General features: G+C 41.3%; 1 pseudogene across 1 annotated transcript in view; it reads left to right on the plus strand.

Moving 5' to 3' along the window:
- The first annotated feature begins 384 nt into the window (after positions 1–384).
- Positions 385–14,968, plus strand: part of LOC311596938 (small ribosomal subunit protein uS15m-like) — a 41,607-nt pseudogene continuing 27,023 nt past the window's right edge. Inside the window, exons 1-5 of the transcript XR_014783616.1 lie at positions 385–599; positions 1,475–1,548; positions 8,318–8,382; positions 8,477–8,566; positions 9,801–9,995. The product of XR_014783616.1 is annotated as a small ribosomal subunit protein uS15m-like (transcript). The remainder of the gene's footprint in view (positions 600–1,474; positions 1,549–8,317; positions 8,383–8,476; positions 8,567–9,800; positions 9,996–14,968) is intronic.

The raw sequence follows: 14,968 nt of genomic DNA on the forward strand, positions 1-14,968 counted from the left end.
GTGTTGCCACTGGACTTCTTGATATGAAAACCTTTGAAGGGCATTTGCAGAAGAAGGAGGGGACATGGCCACTAGACACACTCAGTGAATATTCATCTTTGTGTCGTTACAACTGAGTGGATATCGCTGTGGGTTGAGAGAGGAGCCTTGCTTGTGAAAACTCAGGCTTGCCATACCGCCCTTTTATGCTTAAATCCAAGTCATTCTAAAAGTACAATGACCTCTTAGTAAAATCAGCCAATGCGATAGGATCTAAAAGAGGAAGAGGAATTTAGGAGGTTCTTGTTTTCTCTTTCTCTTCCTGGTGTTTGCTTTTCTCTATCTCATATTAATTACAGCTGTCCTTCACTAGCACAGGTTATTTTTATCTAGCATGGCTTAAATTAAAAACAACAACAATAAAGGGAGCAATCTGATGTTCTTCAAATTCCCACAACCACTCCACAGTAGAGAGAAGCAAGCATTTGCTCGGTGCAGCTAAGAAGGCAGCTTTTAATTCTGCCTTTCTTGTGTTTACATGAACTTTCGTTTGCATTTCAGAAACCTTATGGAAAGATTCCTCTGGCTGACCCGGGGACGAGTGGGAATTTCTTCATCAAGTGAGTATTGATGAGCTGCAAAGTTCAGTGAACAGGAAAATTCTGCTCCTTTTATTGTCGATGTGACAGGTTACTTTATTACCATGCCTTTCACAGCAATTTAACAGTTACCCTGGTAACGGATTCGGTGAGGTAATGTGATCACAGGCATTAGAGCCCAGGCAGGCTGGCCGCTTGCTCCCAGCAGCCATCTGCTGGCTGCTGTTCCAAGGGCTGAGTGCCTGGAGGGGCCCTGGCAGCAAGGAGCTGGCTGGCAGTAAGCAGGTGAAACCGCAGGCTGGCCCTATTTAGCTGCACTCTGGTGATTCGTCTTGCTAATTCTATTGAAATAATAATCAGGATTTGTTTCTGATTAATTAACTAACCTTTTGGTAAAAAGATTAGATAACGAAATTGCTGCCTATTCAGAGATAATGAGATTTTTATTACTCTGTCAAAAGGGGGGAAAAAAAGTACATTATGTGTCACTAGTCGCTGTGTCAAGAGAGGGTGGGGGAGAAGAGATTTAAGCCTTTGTCAGATGAAGGTGGTATTCCTCACCAGCCGAAGGGTGTGATTCATTCTCCAGGAAGTCCCTTGTCTCCTTGGAAGCCATTAGGAGGGGGGGTTTTAAAACAGCAAACAAAGTAATAAACACGCTTAGGCTGATGGCTTTGGGGGAGGGATGCTAATATGTTTTTTTAAACGTCTCTTAATAGAAGAGGACTGCGTTCCTGTGTGGGGAACTTGATGTTGAGTCTGGGTGTGTTTATATGAGTGTGAAGAAGGAGTGAGACCCCCTCGTGCAAGGCTTGACAGTGACATATGCAGCCAGCCCGCCTGTCCTCCACTCTCCAGATCTGTCCTGGGCCTGCAGCGTGTTTGTCTTCTTGCAGGAGTTGTACGTGGGCGATGGGAAGGGGAAATCATCAGAGCTCAGCGGGCTGGAGGTCACCTGTGACTGTCACAGGTAGGCAGCCTTAGGGAGTGAATTATTCTAACTGGCTGCGGGAGCAAAAGGAAGAGGCCCTTCCGCTGGATCCAATCCAAACCACAGAGCAGGCCCATTTAACCTCTTCTCTCTGGAAGTCACAGCACAATTCTCCGAGGGTGGGGAGGGAGGGGGCGGAGCTTTTGGTTTGTGCCTTCTCTGTGGCTCTGGGAAGAACGGGATTTGAAATGTCTGTGTTCCAACCTGAGGCTCTTCCCTTGTATAAGAAGATGCCAAATGGGTCCACCAGGCTGTGTGAGCCAGTCAGCCTTGTAAAGCACAAGGCACAGTGTATTTCCAAACAAAATCCCACAGTTTCAATACTGTTTTAATTACCACAACCTGGAGAGGAAACACAGGGCTGATCTCTTCCTGCAGTGCAGCAAAATGGAGGAGGGGAAGGAGGGCAGTGCGAGGGTTGGGACCTAGTGGAGCGCTTTTTTTTTTTTCTGAAGTGTGTTTGTATCACTGTCTCCTCAGAGCCCACGAGATGCTTGTGTTTCTAGTGATATTCCTTAGCCTTGTCTGGCTCAGTTTCCCGTGTGTGTGTGTGTGTGTGTGTGTGTGTGTGTGTGTGTGTGTGTGCTGTGTGTGTGCTGTGTGTGTCCGTGCACGCATATTTCAAGTTTTAAAAATGGAAGTTTCTGTTCTGAATTTCATACGGTTCACAGACAACTTGAAACAGATCGGGTGGGGGCGGGGCAGGGGGGCGGGGAGCCAGATCAGAGGTGAACATTTTGGAGCCCACTTTTCTGTCCTGGGTTTCCTGTTTTTCTCTCCCTCCCTCCCACATCTCTTATTGCCTGCTCCAGGCTCCATTTCTGATAACAGACACTCAACAAAGAGAGGAAAATAAGACATTAAGCAGGAGAGGGTGGCTGGGGGTGGGGAATTCTGAGACCTCTTTGCCAAGAGCTCTTACAGGAACTTGCCCTCCTTGGCTCACTACCAACAGAATGGGGGAGAACTGAGAAGCCTTTGTCTTTAAGCTCCTAGTGAAACACGGGGTTAATATTAGCAATTATTATTAAAATTAGCCAAATGTTATTAAATGATCTTTGTATAGAAGAATAAGTATAGTTTTCCCTTTGGCAGACAATGACATCTGCAGCTCCACGTTTTCATGAAATGACTATACTTAACAAAAACATGACTTCATTTTCATGGCATTTCTTTGTGCCTAGGAGCAGCCCTGTAATTGTTCACTTCAATTACAACATTACTATTTTAAACTGAAACCCATTTTATCTGCATGCCAGCATTTTATTTGTTTTACCAACTATATCTATTTCCATTACTGCAAGGCTGATGGTTTGTCTCAAGAGGAAATCAAATCCATTAATTCAGAAATTTCAAGCCCGACTAGGTCTGCCTTAAGCAGCATTTCTTATGCTAATAGTGAATGTGCTGAGACTGAGAGGAACTGACATGGCCCTGTTTTCTATCATAACTTAAGCATTTATGTAAGAAGGCAAATCTAATAGTACTAGGAAACTGTAAGTGTTATTATATATAATTCACTTTCCTGAGATCTGGACAGGACTCTGGTCTGTGTAGCCATGGTTTCAATCAGGCTGCCAGGAGATGTTAACTCACCTGACTTGTCCTATTTAGCCAACATATTGTTTCACAACAGACACAGCTAGCATGAAACTAGATTTGTGCATGCGCGAATGTGTGTGTGTGTGTGTGTGTGTGTGTGTGTGTGTTCAACACCCCCCACCTTCCCAGCCCCCACCCCGCCACCGCTGCCACCAAGCCACCACCCATTGGACTTCTGCCAACATAAGAATATAAAATTCATTTTGTATTCAAGAGATGTCTGAAACTTAACCCTGTAACAGCCCTAGTCTGAGAGACAAATCTGGTCCCTCTGTTTCATTTTTAATATACTCCGAGTCTGATCACATGATTTGTGTTCAATTAGAGAGCTTGACTCAATAAAAACCTGGCTCTGACCTAGACAGGGAGAGAGAGAGAGAGAGAGAGAGAGAGAGAGAGAGAGAGAGAGAGAGAGAAGAGAGAGAGAGAGAGAGAGAGAGAGAGAGAGAGAGAGAGAGAGAGAGAGAGATTGCTCTGACTCCTGCACAGGCTTTAGTAGACTCTGAGACCTGTTTATGTCGATGGCACAGTAAGAGATTCTATCACAGGACCACTGTATCATCTGGGATCTTAAAAATACAGAAGGCATTGGAGGACCCGGGCGTCTTTTTGTCACCACAAAGCTCTCCAGTGCTGTAAATCAGTTCTCATTGGGAGCTCTCATGCACCAGCCGCCACTGATAAGCCCCGGAGAAGCAGACAAGGCTTTTAGGAATTGCTGAACCGTGTAGCTGACCTGCTTAAGGTTTTGTTGTAGACTATTAAATCCAGGATGGCCATTTTAACATGATTCTGCCTTCTTTTTTTTTCTTGCCTTAGTTAAGCAACCCAACCTCCTGCTCGTTATGGGGCTGATTAAAAAAAAAAAAAAAAGAATAGGGCAGTTGTCTAGTTAAGCATAATATCTTCACACATCAATTTAATGAGTGACTTACACTGATGTAGTCTATGGACTTAAACAACTTGACACTGATTTTGCAGCTAAGAAAAAATTTATGAATGGTACATACTGCCTGGCTTTGGTTGGCATGGGCACTAAGGTCCTTTTCTCCAAAAGCAAACTCTAAATCTTTTGTAAACACGCATTATTTGGTTACCACGTTGTAAATGGGTCCTGGTTGCCTTGCATAGGCTCTTCACTATTATGTAAACAGTTACTCACTGAACTACTGGTTTTAAACTGTAAATGAATATATTTTAGCCGTGGCCTTGCTTTCAGACCTGCCCAGTGGTATAAATCTGGTCACTTGGGTTCTTTCTTTCTCTTTTATTCCTTTCTTTCTCTTTTAGTTTAAACTCTATCACTAGCCAGTTTCGAAGTGTGCTGATAATTTGAACAAGGCATTCACACCGCCAGTACAGTTAAATTGCTGTTTTATTTTTCCTGTGTTTGATGAGTGTTAACAAGAGCAACATTCCAGGGAACCCAAACCAAATGCAGCTCTCTAATTGGGATAGGGGTGTGAGGGGGAAAATCACCCGGTGAGTAATTCTACTGTTTAGTGTGTGAGGGTTCACCCATGCCACCATTGGTCTTACAGCAAGAGCAATTAAAGGGACTTGACACATATTTAGGACCTTCCTCAGCCAACCTGAATAGCTTGAACTATGGTTCTCCCAGGTACTGGGCTCTGGATTTGCTGGTGCAATTATTCTGCTCTGTCTTTGCACCTTTTGCCAGAGATTAGCAACTCTATCTAGTGCATCTCAAACATAATTTACAGAAACATTCAGTTCAGTTAGTGTTCTCTCTCTCTCTCTCTCTCTCTCTCTCTCTCTCTCTCTCTCTCTCTCTTTGGTTTTTTGAGACAGGGTCTCTGTTTAGCCTTGACTGTCCTGCACTCACTGTGTAGACTAGGCTGGCCTCGAACTCACAGCAATCTGCCTGCCTCTGCCTCCAGAGGGCTGGGATTAAAGGTGTGTGCCACCACGCCTGGCTTGGAGTACACAGTTATCTTCTGCATAGCACTGGCCCAGAAACTGGTGACAGTTTGGTGGACTCAAAGAATTCCATAAACGATTACTTTCAAAGTCTCCCCACCACCTACAGTTTAGTACTTCCATAATGTGCTGGTCTACAGAGCTTGGAGACAGAAATAAAGTGTGGTCAGATGGTCGTCTCCCTGGCTGCCAGACCAAGGATCTGTGGTCATTCTGCCCTGATGAAATCCCAAACTGCCTTTGTGTTGTCTTGGGTACTGTTGAGCTCAGGTCAAGCCTAGCATAACAAGAAGCTGTAGCTTCTGGCCTGGATTCACTCCCGATTTGTAGCCCTCTTTCAACCTCTGGGAGCCTTATCTGTGATGTAGCGCTGGTTTGGACAGTCTGATCATCACCATCCTTTTCCAAATCAAAGTCCTAGCTGTGTGTTTGTATCTGTGAAGTAACGAGAGGTCCAGATTCAGCAGAACTTAGGGCGGGGCCATAACAGCTAAGGTTCTGAGGCTCCTCATTTCCACGTCAAATGCTGAAAGGAAATCAATAGTTTCCTTGGTATTGCAAACTCTGTAGAGATAACATAGAATAGATAATGCCTCCTTCAGCATCAGTTGCTTGCATGCCAAATGACAATATCACCGCTGAGTAAATCATGTAAGCATATAGCTTAGAGCTGCAAATGTTTATAATTATATGATTTCCAATTTGTCTAAGGCATGCTACTTTCTCGCTAACAATTGATATCTTAAATTCAATTTAAGTGAAATTTACATCCACATCTATTTAAACCCATGGAAATATAGACAGAACTATGTTTCCCCTGAAACTTGCTCTTCTTCAGATACTGAGGCAAGTTATCACTCATGACAAACTGGGATTCTAAGCTTTCACAACAAATAGCCCATTTAAGCCTGATGATCATCGGCTTCATTAGAAAGGCAGTATAATTATTATTTGGTTCCTTTGCTCTGCCAAAATAGGTGTTTCAAGGAGCTTTTTCCCTGCATAAATGTATTTATTTTTCTACATGCATCTCCACACACCAAATGGAAATGCTTTTCAATTCCATATGTTTTAGTTAGAAAAAAGAAAAATTTGGGGGAAAAAAAAGTAAAGATGGTAAGCTGTAATTTGTATTAGCCCTGATAGTTGGCTTACTTCAAAATCCAGGATGTTAGATGAAATTGAAATATTAGCAGTATCTCAGTATCAGAATAAATACTGGCTTCCCCATCTGCCAAGCCTTGCATCCCATCTAGTATGTGTGAGGAAAACACATATTTCACCTCCCACTGCTTCATGTTTTCCTGTCTGTTCACTTTGGACCTTGTGCAGATGACTGGTCCAGGATGACTTTACTCTTCAACTCTCCACATGATAACACAGTGCCTAAGGATGCTCTGGCTAACAGAAGCAAGCCCTGCCCAAGGCAAATGTGAAGAACATTGGTAGAGTCCATTCTTATCTGAAATCTGTGCAGAGCTCTTCCCCGTGATCGCACAAAGACAGGAAAGGACGAATTGGCATTTCTGCTCTTTGCCCTAGGCCTGGCTAGCTTATTAGAGCGGACCAAGCCAGAGTTGCATTTACTATGAATTTCAGTCTTTTGTGTTTATTACAACTAAATGACGTCCTAAATGCCTGGAAGATCAAGTTTTACATCAATATAATGAATGAACTGAAAAATTTCCAATATTCTGTGCCTGAGTTGGCACCTTCCTAGTACTAACAGGCCAGTATGATCTAGATATAATTATTATGAACATCTCCATGACCACATGGAATTCCCTTGCCGTTACTTAAATATTCTATGTGTAGGTGCCCAAAGGGTTTTTTAAATGAAACTTCTATCGCTTTGGTTGATCTGTTCCTCTACTGTTGCTCAAACTCTAAATGCTTTGAGAGTGAATAATTTCCTTTTTTTTTTTTTTTTATCTTTCCTAGTAGATAGCCTGAGGCCTTACATTCAGAAAGCCTTCATTAAGTGGTTATTGACCTAAATAAATATGGCAGCCTCAGCATCCCTTCTTTAAGGTAATAGACAAACCATCTACCCATGTAACTTATATATAAATCATGTAGCTTACATGTGTTATTCCTTCTCACAGACTATTCTGTTCATGGACTCACTTAGATTTAGGCAGATATGCAGAGGCAGAAATGTCATTTATGTCACAAAACTGGAGATTTCCTGACACGTACTTTAATTAAACTCTTGAGATGGGAAAGAAGTTTCCCACTTTTATTAAACATGGATTCTTTTCTCTACAATATAATCTGAATGAAATTTTCCCTCCTCTGCTCCTCCAGTTTCTTCCCACCTCCTCGCCCATCCTTCTCTCCTTTCTTTCTCATTCTCATTAGAGAAGAACAGGTTTCTAAGAGAGTACAACAAAACATAACATAACAAAATAAACCATAATAATATAAAAACAAAAGCTATCCTATTGAAGATGGGCAAGACAAGTCAACAGAAAAGTAAAAGAGCCCCAAGAGCAGGCTCAAGAATCATAGACCCATTCGTTCACACACGCAAGTGTCCCACGAGAGTACAAAACTGAAAACTATAGTATGATAGTCTACATATATGCATGGGATCTGGTCCAGACCAGTGTAGGCCCTGTGACTGCTGCTGCTTCAGCCTGTATGAATTCATATGAGCTTTGCTCAGGTTTTCTCTGTCTGTCTCTGTCTCTCTGTCTCTGTCTCTCTTTGTCTCTATCTCTCTGTGTCTCTCTGTCTCTTTGTGTCTATCTCTGTGTCTCTGTGTGTCCCTGTCTGTCTGTCTGTCTCTGTCTCTGTCTCTGTCTCTGTCTCTGTCTGTCTGTCTGTCTGTCTGTCTGTCTGTCTGTCTCTCTCTCTCTCTCTCTCTCTTCTGAAGGCCTTGTTTTCAACACCCCTGATGTTGATAGCTCTTATACTCAAAGGTCAAAATCTGAAAATTTATGGAGTATAGTTTTAAAGAGTATTGGCATTTTGGTTTGTTTTTTGTTTTATTTGTGTGTGTGTGTGTGTGTGTGTGTGTGTGTGTGTGTGTGTGTGTGTGTATCTTTTTTCCCCCTTGCAATATCTTTGAAACTCTTATTCTCAGTCAGAGAGCCATAGCCTGCTGTAAGCTTTCACTCTGTTCTCTGAGAGGTGTTAGGTTCCCCCCCCCCAAAGATACAGAAGCAGAAGTATGTTGACCATGGTATTTCCTTTCACACAGGAAGCATTCTCCCTCAAAGATCACTTCAGCCTTGTTATGTGTTAATGTATGTGCTGAAACTCCAGGTATGATTTCAGAATTTTCAAAATGTCTATTGAAAAGAAAACCAGCAAAGTATGGACTCAACTCAAAATCTTACCAAACATTTTCTTTCCCCAGCACTCCCTACCAGTGAGTCCTTGCCTTAGATCACTTGACAAAGAGGCTCGCTTCCTCATGGAAAACAGTACATTTGCATTCAGCAGAATGGTATGTCAATCCATGGACTTAAGCTGAGCTTTCAGGAGGATAGCTCTGGCCACAGCTGAACATGAATAACTCCTGCCTTTATTAACAAGTCAAAAAGCATAGAAATTGACATCATACTGATACGTCATTTCCACCTTAGTCACCCCAAGCTACATTTCTATTACTGGATTTCAAATCTTCATCATTTCATTAAATAGGAGTTTAATTCAAAATGCATCTTTCTTTTTCAGTCTAAATTGGTGAAATTGTATTAAATAGAAAGGGACACACTTATTAGATTTTTTTTCAGAGACTATGAATTTAGCAACCTTATTTAAAAACAAACAAACAAACATGAAGCTTAACTGTTGCAAACTCTTTTGCCTTCACAACTACCGTGTTTGCCCACAGAAGGACCTGTGAGCAGCTTGTAAAACCTATCTGCTCCTGTCTTCTGTCTGGCTAACAGGTACTCTTTGGGTTTACACGGAGTCAGTAAGAAGATTACCTTGTCCCAAGAGTCCCATTTTCCCGTTTGCCTAAAGCTTTCCTGCTGTTAATTAGGTGTAAGAAGAGATGCAGCGTTAACTCTTTCAGGGGCAGCAGTTACTTTCCTCTCATTAAGTACACAGCAGCCATAAAGATACAATAATGGCTTTCATTACTGAGATGTTCCCTCCTGAAGAACACCTCCCCCACCCTCGACCCCAGAGTGCAGCAGAGAGAATTCATAGATCTAACTCTCCACCACAAATGTCTTGGGGAAGGAATTGAGTTCTGTTGCCAGTTTATTCGATATTAGATATTATTATTCTTAGCGACTGACTACATTTGAAAAACAGATAAGAAAATGGTCTTGCTGCTGGCGTCTGGCTCCTGGTCTCTTCTCCAAGCTTCCTGAGTGGTAGGAATGTCTGTCTGGTGATAACACTCTTTCCATCTGTCTCTGTGTGCCTTTGAACTGTCACCACATGGAAAGATTTTTCTCTTTCTCTATATTTCTCAACAGTCAAGATGGTTAATTCAGCCTTTTTTGGCGAGCTTTAACAATGCCAAAAGCTTGTCCTGACATTGCACAAGTGACAGCAATTGCTGTGTTTTTAAAGTGCACCATTGTATAAAAGTCTAGAAAGCATATTAAAAAGTGACATCCGTTTATGTAATGCAAACAGTGTCTTGAACTTTCAAAGTCAGTGACATGTGCAGAGACCAGAAAAAGGTAAATATGCTTCATTGTTATATGTATTTTTTGCAGCATTAACTTTCTCCTAGAAACACTTCTAAAGAAAAGGTCTGAACCCTTCAAGCAATAAGAGAAGAAATGGAGGAAGCAAGGAAATGTTCACTCCCCTCAGATGTCAATATTCTGAGCTTCAAATGCAAACAATAAACTCACAGTAAGACATGCCATTTAAAAGCCATGCTACATTGGCCAGTGGAGAGCTATGTTGTAAGTACTTTGCAATTTGGCTAAAATTTTGGAGCTTCAGCATTGTAGGATATATAAACTAAAATGGAATTATCATTTCTACATGTATGCATATTTGTAACCATTTCTACTTGTATGCAGATTTGTAATTAAAGCTTATTAATGAAGATCGCCTTTAACATAATACTTTCCTGAGCAGCATAAAGTCTTTTTTTTTTATAAAATATTTAGTTAAAGAATTAATAGTATAAAAGTCAGTAGTTTATGTGTATGTGTGTGATGTGGAAAGATGTACTTGTATGTATGTGCACACAGAGGGCAAAGGTCAGTCTTGTATGCTGTTCATCATATGCTGTCTTCCGTTTCTTTTTGTGAAGGGAGTCTCTTACCCTCCTATAAGTTTCTGATCAGGATATGCTGGCTGATCAGTGTGTCCCAAGAATTTGCTAGTCTCTTCTTCCCCAGCACTGGATTAAAAACGTATGGCATTACATCCAACATCTTGTTATTCCTGTTGTTTTTGTCTATCCAGTGTGTGTGTGTGTGTGTGTGTGTGTGTGTGTGTGTGTGTGTGTAAGAGAGAGAGAGGAGGGGCACAGGCACAGATAGCGGTCAGAGGACAGCTTCAATGACCATTTTCTATCTTATGTCTTGTTTGAGACAGTCTCACTGTTGCTTGACACTACATGTACCAGGTTAACTGGCCAACAAGCTTCTCAGTAGTCTCCCGTCTCCACTTACCATCTCTCTTTAGGATCAATGTGATTGCAGTTGTAGGATGCAAACTCAGGTGTTCAAGCTTGTGCCACTGTGTTGCCCACTGAGCTGTCTTCTCAGCAACAGTGTCTGGATTGTTTCTATGGGTTTCAGGGACCAGACTCAGGTCCTTGTGCTGGTATGACAAACCGCTTATTAGCTAAGCTGTCTTACCAGCTCACCAAATCAACAACTTTTCTATATATGAATAATGAAGTTGCTGAGAAATAAATAGGGGAAAATTTCCATTCCCCTAGCTTTAGAAAACATAAAATAGCTGGTAACAAACAATCAAAGAAGTGAAAAATCTCCTAAAATAAAAACTTCAGGATATTAAAAAATTAGAAAATGACATTAGAAGATGGAAAGGCCTCCCATGCTCAAAAATATGCCTATTTTAAGAATATTGTGAATACGTTTATATCACCAAAAGCAACAGATTCAATGTAGTACCAATGGAAATTCAAATGTCATTCTTTATAGAACCATGTAAAACAATCCTAAATTTACTATAAAAGGGCCCTGAACATCCAAAGCAATCCTTATACCAAGAACAATGCTGGGGATTTCACACCTCATTCCAAATTATATCACTGGGACCCCAAAACAAAAATTGCATGGTGCTAGCATAAAACAGACACATAGATAATTGGAACAGAACAGAGGACACAGAAATAAAGCCACACAAGTACAGCCAACCAGATTCTGAGAAAACTATATTTAAAAAAATATCCCCTTTAATAACTAATACTAAGAAAACTGGGTTTCAGCATGCAGAAGAATAAGACTGGCTCTGACTCTCACCCCACAAAACAATTCATGCATATGCATAAAAGATGTTAGTCTAAGAACCAAAACCCTGAGATTCAAGATATAGTCATACACAAGTGCTTTTTGTTTTCCAAGACAGGGCATCTCTGTGTAGCCCTGGCTGTCCAGAACTCACTTTTTAGACCAGGTTTGCCTCAAACACACAGAGATCCTCCTGCCTCTGCTCCCCCCCACCCCCCGAGGGCTGGGATTACAAGCATGTGCCACTGCACCCAGCTCACAGAGGCTTTTAAAACAGGATTTCCATTGCTCGGAAAATTATAAGAATGTAAAAATGGAATTAAAAATGAAATTAGAAATGGATAAATGAAAGTAATAAGCTTCTGTATAGCACATAAAATAGTTATCAGAGCAAAGAGATAGTATAGAAAGTGGGAAAACACTGGTGCATAATTGGGAAAGATTGTATATGTATATGTGTATGTATATGTATTGTATATATTATAATATATATACATATATATATTACTGGAAAAAATAAATACCAAGAAAGGGCATGCATTAATAATTATTAACAAATGTGCTGATAAACCGATCAGACAGTTCTCAAAAGAAAAATACAAATGACGAATAAATACTTTGAAGAGTGTGTAATATCCTTTGAGGTTCCATCTCACTCCAGCTGGAATGCTACCACCAAGAAAACAAATGCAGGTAAGGATTTAGGGCTAAAAATGTGAACTTGGGAAGTCACATGGAAATCATTTCTGGGCTCCTCAAATAGCCAAAAGTCTGTATGATCAATCTCTGCTATACAGCTAAAGCCCTGAAGTGTTATCCTTTTTTATTTTTTTATTTTTTTCCTTTATTAATTTATTCTTGTTACATCTCAATGGTTATCCCATCCCTTGTATCCTCCCATTCTTTCTCCCTCCCATTTTCCCCTTATTCCCCTCCCCTATGACTGTTCCTGAGGGGGATTTCCTCCCCCTGTATATGCTCATAGGGTATCAAGTCTCTTCTTGGTAACCTGCTGTCCTTCCTCTGAGTGCCACCAGGTATGTATAACCAGTAAAATAGCCCCAGCTAGAGCCCTGGATGCATACGTAGAGGGGTACAATCTTCTCTTTCTTGAAGAATGTCATTAGAACCTATTGTTTCTATAACTGTCTCCTTATATGCTGAAACAGTGGTAAAGGTTCATACCCGTCTTATAGCTCTATAATCATTGTCAGTAAGCCATTGGCCCTAACGGGAATATAATGGGAGACCCCTTTATCTTAAAGCATCAAGCAGAGGGCATATTTGAAGTATAGAGGAAGCCTTCAAATTTTCAAGCAACTCGTTTTGTTTTCATTCTCTGCACTGGCCTCCAATCACTGTATATGTTGTAGTCCACAAGCCCACTTTCCTTCCATCTGTGGTGGTAGAACCTTTAGAATTCCACTGGGCTTTACTGCCTCTCCCCAGAATTCTCACACCACTAAAATCAAACTAGCTGCCTTACATGCTCTACAAACTTTCTTCCTTAGAATATGCACCTGTCAGAATCTATATCTCTAATGCCTTAGCTAAGAATCTCAATGTAGCCTATGAGATCCAACCAGCTAAGGAGGGTCTGTTTAGCTCAGTTCTCTGGGAAGATTTATTTATTTATTTATATAAATTGCATATTGTCATGGAAATCCTGATTAAAATAAGAAAATCCAATGTCAGAATCATCATATTTTAAAAATAGATGTACTCTGCACTACTCAGGAGGCAGAGACAAGCAGATCTCCGTGAGTTCAAGGTCAGCGTGGTCTACAATGTGTGTCCAGGAAAGCCAGTGCTACTACACAAAGAAACTCTGTCTCAAAAAACAAAATAAAATAAAGTAAAAACAGCAAAAAAAAAAGTAGACATACAAATGTGAGAGGGTATCAGACAAAAGAGACTTTACCAAAGGTAATGCACAACTATATTTGAATATATCAGAATGTTGAACACCTTTACCTAGGATTCAACAGTGTTCCCCTTAGACAGAAACACAAAATCCACAGATTCTCTCAAGATTCAGAATGGCCCTCTGATAATATAGAAAAATAAACATAAGGGAAATCTTCATCATCATCAGAGCATCATGAACAGTAATATAGTCACAACAATAGAGGAATGCTATCCATCAGACAGTGAGTGGACCAGAACTACTTGAAGTAAGAAAAATGTAGCAATGAGGGTAACAGAAGCAAACGGCAGAGTTACATGGGAAGTTATCTGCATAGCTTAAAACATGGGAATGCAGAGAATATTCTATTTATGGTTACCCAATTCAAAGACTTGTACCAACTCTTGGGGGATAATAAACAAGGCAGGAGAAACTGCTGCTCCTTGGGAAGAAGTGACTGTGTTCATGGGAAAAGAGTCAGTTGTGTCTGTTTCCCCATTAAGGGAGTGATGCACACACTTCTCTTGTTTATATTATTGTTATTCTCTTCTGTGAACTACATGTTATAGTAAAAGGACTAGATATGAAGGTTCTGCTATGTCCCTAGTGAAAATGAGAATCAGCTCTTCACCCATGTGCGTTCAATGCTTATGTAATCATCTGAAGGCACTTGAAGTGGCATTCACAAGCCATTTCCAATTCCACTTCTACCACAGCCCAAAAGTTGTTGCCAAGTTCCTGAGAACAGCCGGGAAAGTCTCTTATTTAGCTGGTAGAGAGGTTATTCCATACATCGACAAATTTCCTCCAGGCTCTGAGCAGTGGCTGAGATAGGGGGGAGGGGTGAAAGGATACAGGAACCGACAGAGAGACAAAGAAAAATCTCTGCTGTGGTCCATAGCAGCCTTGTTTCCTTGGTAGAGCTCTGATCCCATTATTTCTGCCATGTGGTTTAGGATGTGAATGTGTAGAAGATGGTCAGGAGATATCCTGGAGAGTGGTACCACACACAGTTACCCCATGCCGCCCAAAACTTCTTTCTTTTAACTGGAGAATCTCCACCATCATGAGGAGTGGCTCCTATCAAAGAAGTAAAGTCCACCGGCCTCACCTCCCGCTCCCTCATCTGCCACCCAGTCTGTGAGCCAACGCCTCCTGCCAAATAGTTCTGGAGAATCGCTGAGGCCTGCCATGCCACAGCATTTGTCACTTGCTTTATATTCTCTTCCTGTGCCTTCTGACCATGTCACCCATCAGAGAGAGAGAAAAATTGCCTCTCCCGTTCTAATGGTCTGCCTTCATCTTCTTGCAGCCACACTTTAAAACATTATTTCTCCATTGTTTTGGAGGCAGAGGTAAATGTAGAAGCGATGGGATTGAAGAGTAATGATGCTAGATGTGCTTTGCTGTTGCTGTGGTACACACCGTGACCAAAGCCACCTAAGAGGAGAAAGGGTTTATCTCATCTTTAAGGGTACAGTCCACCATTGGGAGAAGACAAGACAGCAGCCAGGAGACAGAAACCGAGGCAGAGAGCATG

Source organism: Acomys minous, assembly GCF_964271855.1.
Source record: "Acomys minous genome assembly, chromosome: 4".
NCBI lineage: Eukaryota > Metazoa > Chordata > Mammalia > Rodentia > Muridae > Acomys > Acomys minous.